General features: G+C 49.4%; 1 pseudogene; it reads left to right on the top strand.

The window, feature by feature from the left end:
- Positions 1 to 232: 232 nt before the first annotated feature.
- LOC123172891 (disease resistance protein RGA5-like) lies at positions 233 to 7,772 on the top strand (annotated as a pseudogene).
- Positions 7,773 to 8,149: the final 377 nt, after the last annotated feature.

Here is an 8,149-nt window from a genome sequence, read left to right as displayed (position 1 = left end):
CGCCTGGCCTCTGCTCCAGATCGGGCCGCCTGCCCTGCCCGGGCCGCCCAGCCCCTGCTGCCGGTTCGGCTGGCTGGCTCCCGAGCCGCCCAGTCCAGATTGGCCCTCTGCTCGATCCCGCTCGAGCCGCCTGAGCTCCCCTGTCTCGATCGATTTTGTTGCTCGATCCAGATCGGGTAGCTGAGTCCGTTGACCAAAAAAAATGGACAGAGGAGACACACAACGTTCCCTCATGTCTTCTTCGGGCTATGTTGCTGTTCCTAGGTGCTCAGTGATCTTCGATGGCACCAACTATGCTGAATTTGTGGGATTCATGCGCATCCATATGCGTGGTCTTCTTCTGTGGGGTGTTCTTTCTGGCGAGGTTCCCTGCCCGCCATGCCCTGTTGCGCCCGTGGCCCCAATCCCACCGGTGCCGCCGGTAATTGCTGCTGAGGCCTCTCAGGCTGACCGGGATGCCGCCAAGGCCCTTGATGATGCTGCTGTTGATGCTTATGATCAGCAGGTATCTGCTTACTCCGATGCTCTTTCGGTGTACCGCGATGATCTCTCTGCTTACACTCAGTGGTGCAATGATGATGCTCGTGCTGCTGCTGTTCTCACTGCCAGTGTCCTCCCTCAGTTTGCTTCCGAGTTCATGAGACTTGGCACAGTTGCAGCGATGTGGGCTTATCTTTGTCAGCGCTATCAGCCCTCTGGTGATGCTCTCTACCTATCTGTGGTGCGTCAGGAGCACACCCTTCAGCAAGGTGATTCCTCTGTTGATGAGTTTTATTCACAGTGCTCTGCCATCTGGCGTCAGCTTGACTCTCTTCGGATAGTTGTTTGTGGCGCCTGTCGTTGCTGTCAGACTACTCGGTCTGATCTGGAGTTTCAGCGGGTCCATGAGTTCTTATCTCGTCTCCGCTCTGAGTTTGAGCCGCAACGTGCTCACTTGCTTGCTCGTGGCCGTGTTCCTATCTCAGAGGTGCTTGCTGAGCTTCGTGCTGAAGAGACCCGCCTTCGCTCTGCGGGTTTGCTGGTGGTCCCGTCTGTGTTGGCTGCTCGGGCTCCTGTGTCATCAGCTCGACTCACCACTCCACCACTCCTTCCCACACCTTCCGGGGGGGTGGGTCGCCCTGCTTATATTGAGAGGGGCACATCGCGCCGTGACACCGTCTGTGGTTACTGCTCCCAGCCAGGTCACCCAGAGTCTGATTGTCGCCAGAAGAAGCAAGACCAGAGGCGCTCCTCCTCCAGTGGGCCTCCTCTGTCTTCCTCGACTCCGTCACTCACTGACCAGGACATTATTCGCCTCAAGCGTCTTCTTGCTTCATCGGGTTCCTCGTCGACTGGCTCTGTTGCTGCTGTGACAGCATCCTCTTCCTCATCATCACCGGCATCTACGCAGTCAGGTACATCCTCGTGGGTTCTGGATTCTGGTGCCTCCTTTCATATGTCTTCTGATTCTTCCGCGTTGTCTTCTCTCCGACCTCTTGATTCGCCTGTTAATGTTCTTACTGCCGATGGCACATCTCTTCCTGTTGCTAGTCGTGGTATTCTTTCCACTCCCTCCTTCTCTGTTCCGAGTGTTTCACATGTTCCTCGTCTTACCATGAATCTTTTTTCCGCTGCCCAACTTACTGATTCTAGTTGTCGTGTCATTCTTGACACCGACTCTTGCTCCATTCAGGATCGTCGCACCAAGGCTTTGGTTGGTGCTGGCCCTCGGCGCCGTGAGTCAGAGGGCCTTTGGGAGGTTGACTGGCTTTGTGTTCCTTCCGCTGCCACCACTTCTGCCAGCTCTCATGCTCTTGCTGCCTCTTCGTCTGCGTCCTTCCAGCAGTGGCATCATCGCCTTGGTCACATCTGTGGCTCTCGCTTGTCTTCTTTAGTCCGTTAGGGCCTCTTAGGGTCTGTATCTGGAGATGTCTCCTTACATTGTAATGGTTGCAGACTTGGCAAACAGACTCAGTTACCTTATCCTACCAGTGAGTCTGTATCTCAGCGTCCTTTTGACTTAGTTCATTCTGATGTCTGGGGTCCTGCTCCCTTTGATTCGAAAGGTGTTCATCGCTATTACGTTTTGTTTATTGATGATTTCTCTCGCTACACTTGGCTCTACTTCATGAAATCTCGTAGCGAGGTTCTCCCTATATACAAACGTTTTGCTGCCATGGTCCACACCCAGTTCGCCACGCCCATTCGCACTTTTCGTGCTGACTCCGCTGGAGAGTATATCTCTCAGCTGTTGCGTGGCTTTCTCGCGGAACAGGGTACTCTTGCCCAGTTCTCGTGTCCTGGTGCTCATGCTCAGAATGGCGTTGCCGAACGCAAGCATCGTCATTTGCTTGAGACGGCTCGTGCGCTGATGATTGCTGCTTCTCTTCCACCTCATTTTTGGGCTAAGACTGTTTCCGCATCCACCTATCTCATCAACATTCAGCCCTCGTCTGCTCTGCAGGGTGCTATTCCTATGGAGTGTCTCACTGGTCGCTCTCCTTACTACTCTGCTCTTCGTATGTTTGGATGCGTCTGCTATGTTCTTCTTGCCCCCCGAGAACGCACCAAGCTGACTGCTCAGTCGGTTGAGTGTGTCTTCCTTGGCTACAGTGATGAGCACAAGGGATATCGATGTTGGGATCCTGTAGGTCGTCGCTTGCGCATCTCACATGATGTGACTTTTGACGAGTCTCGTTCTTACTACCCACATTCTTCTTCCTCGAGTTTCTCGGTGGACGAGCTTTCTTTTCTTCTCCTTCCCGATACACCCTGCTATGTGCCTCATGTGTCACCTCCTTCTCTGGCACCTCTCATTCCTTCTCATCCACCACCGACCCCGTCTTCTCCATCCTCCTCCTCCACCTCTCCTCCACCATCTCCAGTCCGTCACCCTCTCTCCCCGTTTCCTCTTCACTATACTTGTCGATCTCGTCCTGAGGATGTCTCCCCTGACGAGCCTTCCACCTCTGCTGCACCTCCTCCCACGCCTCCCCCGGTTCACAACCTCCGTGCTCGGCCTCGCCCTCCACCTGATCGCTACTCCCCTGATCGGTACGGCCTCTCTGTTATTGTTGAGCCCACTTCCTATCGGACTGCCATGACTCAGCCTGAATGGCAGCTTGCGATGGCTGAAGAGCTTGCTGCTCTTGAGCGCTCTGGCACATGGGATCTGGTTCCCCTTCCTTCCGGTGTTCGTCCCATCACCTGCAAGTGGGTCTACAAGATTAAGACTCGCTCCGATGGTTCTCTTGAGCGCTACAAAGCTCGTCTTGTGGCCCGTGGTTTTTAGCAGGAGCAGGGGCGAGATTATGATGAGACATTCGCTCCTGTGGCCCACATGACCACTGTCCGCACTCTTCTTGCTGTGGCTTCTGTTCGTCAGTGGTCTATCTCTCAACTTGATGTTCAGAATGCTTTTCTCAATGGCGAGTTGCGTGAGGAGGTTTTTATGCAGCCACCACTGGGGTACTATGCTCCTGATGGTATGGTCTGTCGACTTCGCCGCTCCCTATATGGTCTCAAACAGGCCCCTCGCGCCTGGTTTGAGCGTTTCGCCTCTGTGGTGACTGCGGCTGGCTTCTTGCCCAGTGATCATGATCCTGCGTTGTTTGTTCACACGTCTCCTCGTGGTCGGACTCTTCTCCTTCTCTATGTTGATGACATGATCATCACTGGTGACGACTCTGAGTACATTGCCTTTGTTAAGGCTCGTCTTCGAGACCAGTTCCTCATGACTGATCTTGGTCCACTTCGCTATTTTCTTGGGATTGAGATCTCCTCGACCCCTGATGGCTTCTACATCTCCCAAGAAAAATATATTCAGGATCTTCTTACTCGCGCTGCTCTTGGTGATGAGCGCACCGTTGTCACTCCTATGGAGCTCAACGTTCAGCTTTGTGCATCTAATGGTGACCCTCTTCCTAATCCCACTCGCTACCGTCACCTCGTTGGCAGCCTTGTCTATCTTGCTGTTACGCGTCCTGACATCTCCTATCCTGTCCACATCCTGAGTCAATTTGTGTCAGCTCCCACCTCTGTCCACTATAGTCACCTCCTCCGTGTCCTACGATATCTTCGTGGCACGATCTCTCAGCGCCTTTTCTTTCCCCGCTCCAGCTCTCTTGAGCTCCAGGCCTACTCTGATGCTACCTGGGCTAGTGATCCCTCTAATCGACGCTCGCTATCTGCTTACTGTGTCTTCCTTGGTGGCTCTCTTATTGCCTGGAAGACAAAGAAACAGACTGCAGTTTCTCGCTCAAGTACAGAGGCTAAGTTGCGAGCCATGGCTATGTTGACGACTGAGGTGATCTGGTTACGGTGGTTACTTGAGGATTTTGGTGTGTCTTCTACTACCTCAACTCCTCTCCTGTCCGACAGTACCGGTGCCATCAGTATTGCGCGTGACCCGGTGAAGCATGAGCTCACCAAGCACATCGGTGTGGATGCCCACTTTGTGTGTGCTGCTGTGCAGGATCAGACTCTTGCTCTTCACTATGTGCCTTCCGAGTTACAGTTGGCAGACTTCTTCACCAAGGCACAAACTCGAGCACAACATAGTTTTCTTCTCTCCAAACTCAGTGTTGTTGATCCACCATGAGTTTGAGGGGGGGGTGTTAGATGTGTATAGGCACTTCTCGTATATCCCCAATGTATAAGGGGTTTCTCTGCACTTTGACACACATGTATATGTATTGGCCTATGGCTCATTCCTAACATGTGTGACTTGGCTGGCGTGCGTGCGTGTATGTAGTGGGTTAGCTAGTGTGTGCTTGCGTGCTGTTAGAGGGTGTTGGGTGTGTGTGTGCATCGGGTATAAGAACCCCCTCTTGTATTGCTTGTAGTTGCGTCGGTTTGTTGCCGCGCCATGGTGACGGTATGTGCCGAGCCGAGGGGGAGAGGCCTAAGGAAGATGTAGTCTCCGTCGGGACCCTGGTATGCTCCCGGTTGATGTGAGAGTTCTTCCGGGGTTGTGCTGCGTGTGTGCGTGTGTACCTCTATGTATGTGTGTTTGAGTAGTTGAGTTGAATAGAAGCCAACATACAGGCCGTTCGGCGGCCGGGGCATTCGTCGCCGAAAAATTTTGTTCATCTTCTTCTACCTTCGTCCGGCGTTCGTCGATGGAGGGCGGTTCGGCGCATGTCGCCGGTGGGGTTGTCCCAACATCATATACACGCGCATACATTCACCCCTATGAACGCACACACGCACACCCTACCCCTATGAGCACCTCCGAAAGACTGAGCCGGCATATCATATTGAAATTTACCAACTCACCGAAGGCACCTCGTCGTTGACGGGAACGTCTCCTCCCACTGAATGCGCATCGCCGGAAATCCTGAAATAAATCCAGGAATAAATGCGAGCACCAGGATTTGAACCCTGATGGGCCGTGGATACCATAGTCCCTCTAACCATCCAACCACAGGTATTGTTGATTAGATATAATGGCTGATAGCTTTCTACTCTTTTAACTAAAGGTTGGATGTTTATGATTAACGTGAGATTTTCTAGCTATTTTCTTTATTTTTATCCGTACTTTTCTTTTAGTTTATAATAGATAGATAGATTTAGAAAAATAAAACCTGGTTATGTAGTCTTCAGTGACACATGAACTAACGTCCTAAAAATATCACACAGGTACTTAATCGTGATTGATGACATATGGGGTGAAGATGCATGGGAAATTATCAAGTGCGCTTTCACTGAAAATGATCTCGGTAGTCGAGTAATAACGACAACCCGCATAACCAGTGTCTCTCTAGTGGTGATATTATTCATAAGATGAAATCTCTTGATGATGATAACTCCAGAAGGCGCTTCTACAAAAGAATATTCCCTCGAGAAAGTGGATGCCCCGTTGAACTGGAGCAAGTATCAGAATAAATTTTGAAGAAATGTGGTGGCGTGGCACTAGCCATCATTACTATAGCAAGCCTCTTGGCTGGCAATGATCAACAGATAAAGTCAAAGGATCAATGGGACAAAATACTTGGTTCAATTGGTCGTGGACTTGCAGAAGGTCGTACTGTGGAGGATATGAAGAGAATACTATCCTTTAGTTATTACGATTTACCTTCTCATTTAAAGACATGTTTACTATATCTGAGTATATTCCCTGAAGATTCTTGGATAAATAGAGACCGATTGATATGCAGGTGGATAGCTGAAGGCTTTATCCAAGGTGGAGACCAAGGAATTAGACTATTTGAGCTTGGAGAGAGATACTTCAGTGAGCTATTAAATAGAAACTTGATTCAGTCAGGATATGATAATGAAGGCAGGCTGATATATTGCCATGTACATGATATGGTACTTGATCTCATATGTTCTCTATCAAGTGAAGACAACTTCGTTACTATATTCGATGGTACTAAGCAAAGCAAAATGAATTCGGATAGCTTGGTTCGCAGGTTATCCTTTCAGAATAACATGTCAGAACCCAACACACATTGGGTCAATGCCACAAGTATGTCAAAGTTGAGGTCAATTACTCTGTTTAGAACTGATGTTTTATGATTCAGACTCTTTCCAGCTTTGAACTTCTGCGTGTATTGGATTTACAAGGGTGCGACCTTAGGGAAAGTGGCAACCACATTGATCTTAGATGTGTTGGGAAATTATTACATCTGAGGTACCTAGGGTTACAAGGTACATATCTTGATGTTCTCCCCATGGAAATTGGAAAGCTACAATTTTTGCAAACACTGGACTTGAGAACGTTTGGATCAATGGAGGTGCCATCAAGTGTTGTTCGGTTAGGACATTTGATGTGCCTATATGTTTATCCAAATATGAGATTGCCAGATGGGATAGGAAACTTGGTGTCCATAGAAGAGCTCAAGTTTGTTAAGGTGTGTGGTACTGATGAGATTGAGAAAGAGCTAGGGAAGCTGGTGGAGCTGAGGGTGCTTCGCCTTTTGTGGGAGGCAGAAGAAGACGAGAGAGTGTGTGAATCTTTGTTGGTATCCCTTGGCAATCTGCAGAAATTGTGTAGTCTAAGTATTTCTAATTGGGGGGCTGCAAGGCTCGATGTCAGCTGGGACGGCTGGCTACCCCCTCCACACCTCCAGTCCTCCACACATTTGAGTTCAATTTTTGTACCTCGACATTGCCTAGATGGGTCAACTCATCGTTGTTCCCCGTCCTCTCCTACTTGGAACTAAGAGTGGATAAATTGAGGCCAGAGGTCGACATTCAAATCCTTGGGAAGTTGCCAACTCTTCTTTCTCTATTTCTGGGAACTAGACTTCAATTGACTCCCGTCGAAAGCTTCATCATTGACGATAATGCATTCCCTTGCCTGAGAAGGTGCAAATTTAGTGGGTTTGAGACGGGGCCATCTATGTTTCCGCGAGGATCTATGCCGAGGCTTGAATACCTTAGCTTCAATGTCCGAGCGGCGCGCATTGTTAATGGTGACTTGGATTTCGGCATGGGGCATCTCCCTTCTCTCCAGGAAGTCAACATTTGTCTTTGGTCGGAGGAGTACCGCTCGCCAGTAGTGCTGAAAGCATGTGATATGCTGGAGCTCACATTGGCCTCCCATCAAAACCATCCAAAGCTTCTCTCTCAGGATTGGAGTCGTAAGTCTTCTCTCTCACACACCTAGGCGTCTACAGACTTTGACATAATTAATTAGCTTGCTTAATTCTTTCAGACCCACGAATGCAAATTAATGCTGATTCTTTTTTCTTTGTTTCAAAGGTATACCGGAGGATCTGGAAGAAGAAGAGGGGCCTGCAGCAGTGGTCACCGTGAATGACCGAGAAGGCGAGCCAATTGTGCTGTAGAACCAATCCTACTCATTCAAATCCGCAGGTAAGCAGCATCTACCAGCTCATCCCCGTCCATATGCACATTACTAGATTTGCCAACTGATTTGTGCTCTCCGGCCGTCTTGATTTCTGTAAAGAATTGAAATTACAACCATCTTATAAGAAACCTGACATGACAAATCGTGCCTAAGAGTAAGGAGTAAACACAATAGGAAAGTTTTACATTATACTCTCTCCGTTCCAAAATAAGTGTCTCAACCTTAGTACAAAGTTAAGACATTTATTTTGGGACGGAAAGTTAGCAAAGATGAGATACTTATTTTGGGACGGTGGGAGTATCTGACAGGACAGCAACATTTTGTTCATCTAGGACTGGGAGTTTTTTTTTTGAG

The sequence above is a fragment of the Triticum aestivum genome, unplaced genomic scaffold, assembly GCF_018294505.1.
Source record: "Triticum aestivum cultivar Chinese Spring unplaced genomic scaffold, IWGSC CS RefSeq v2.1 scaffold4306, whole genome shotgun sequence".
In the NCBI taxonomy this organism is placed as follows: Eukaryota; Viridiplantae; Streptophyta; class Magnoliopsida; order Poales; family Poaceae; genus Triticum; species Triticum aestivum.
This window is presented reverse-complemented; position numbering and strand designations above follow the sequence as displayed.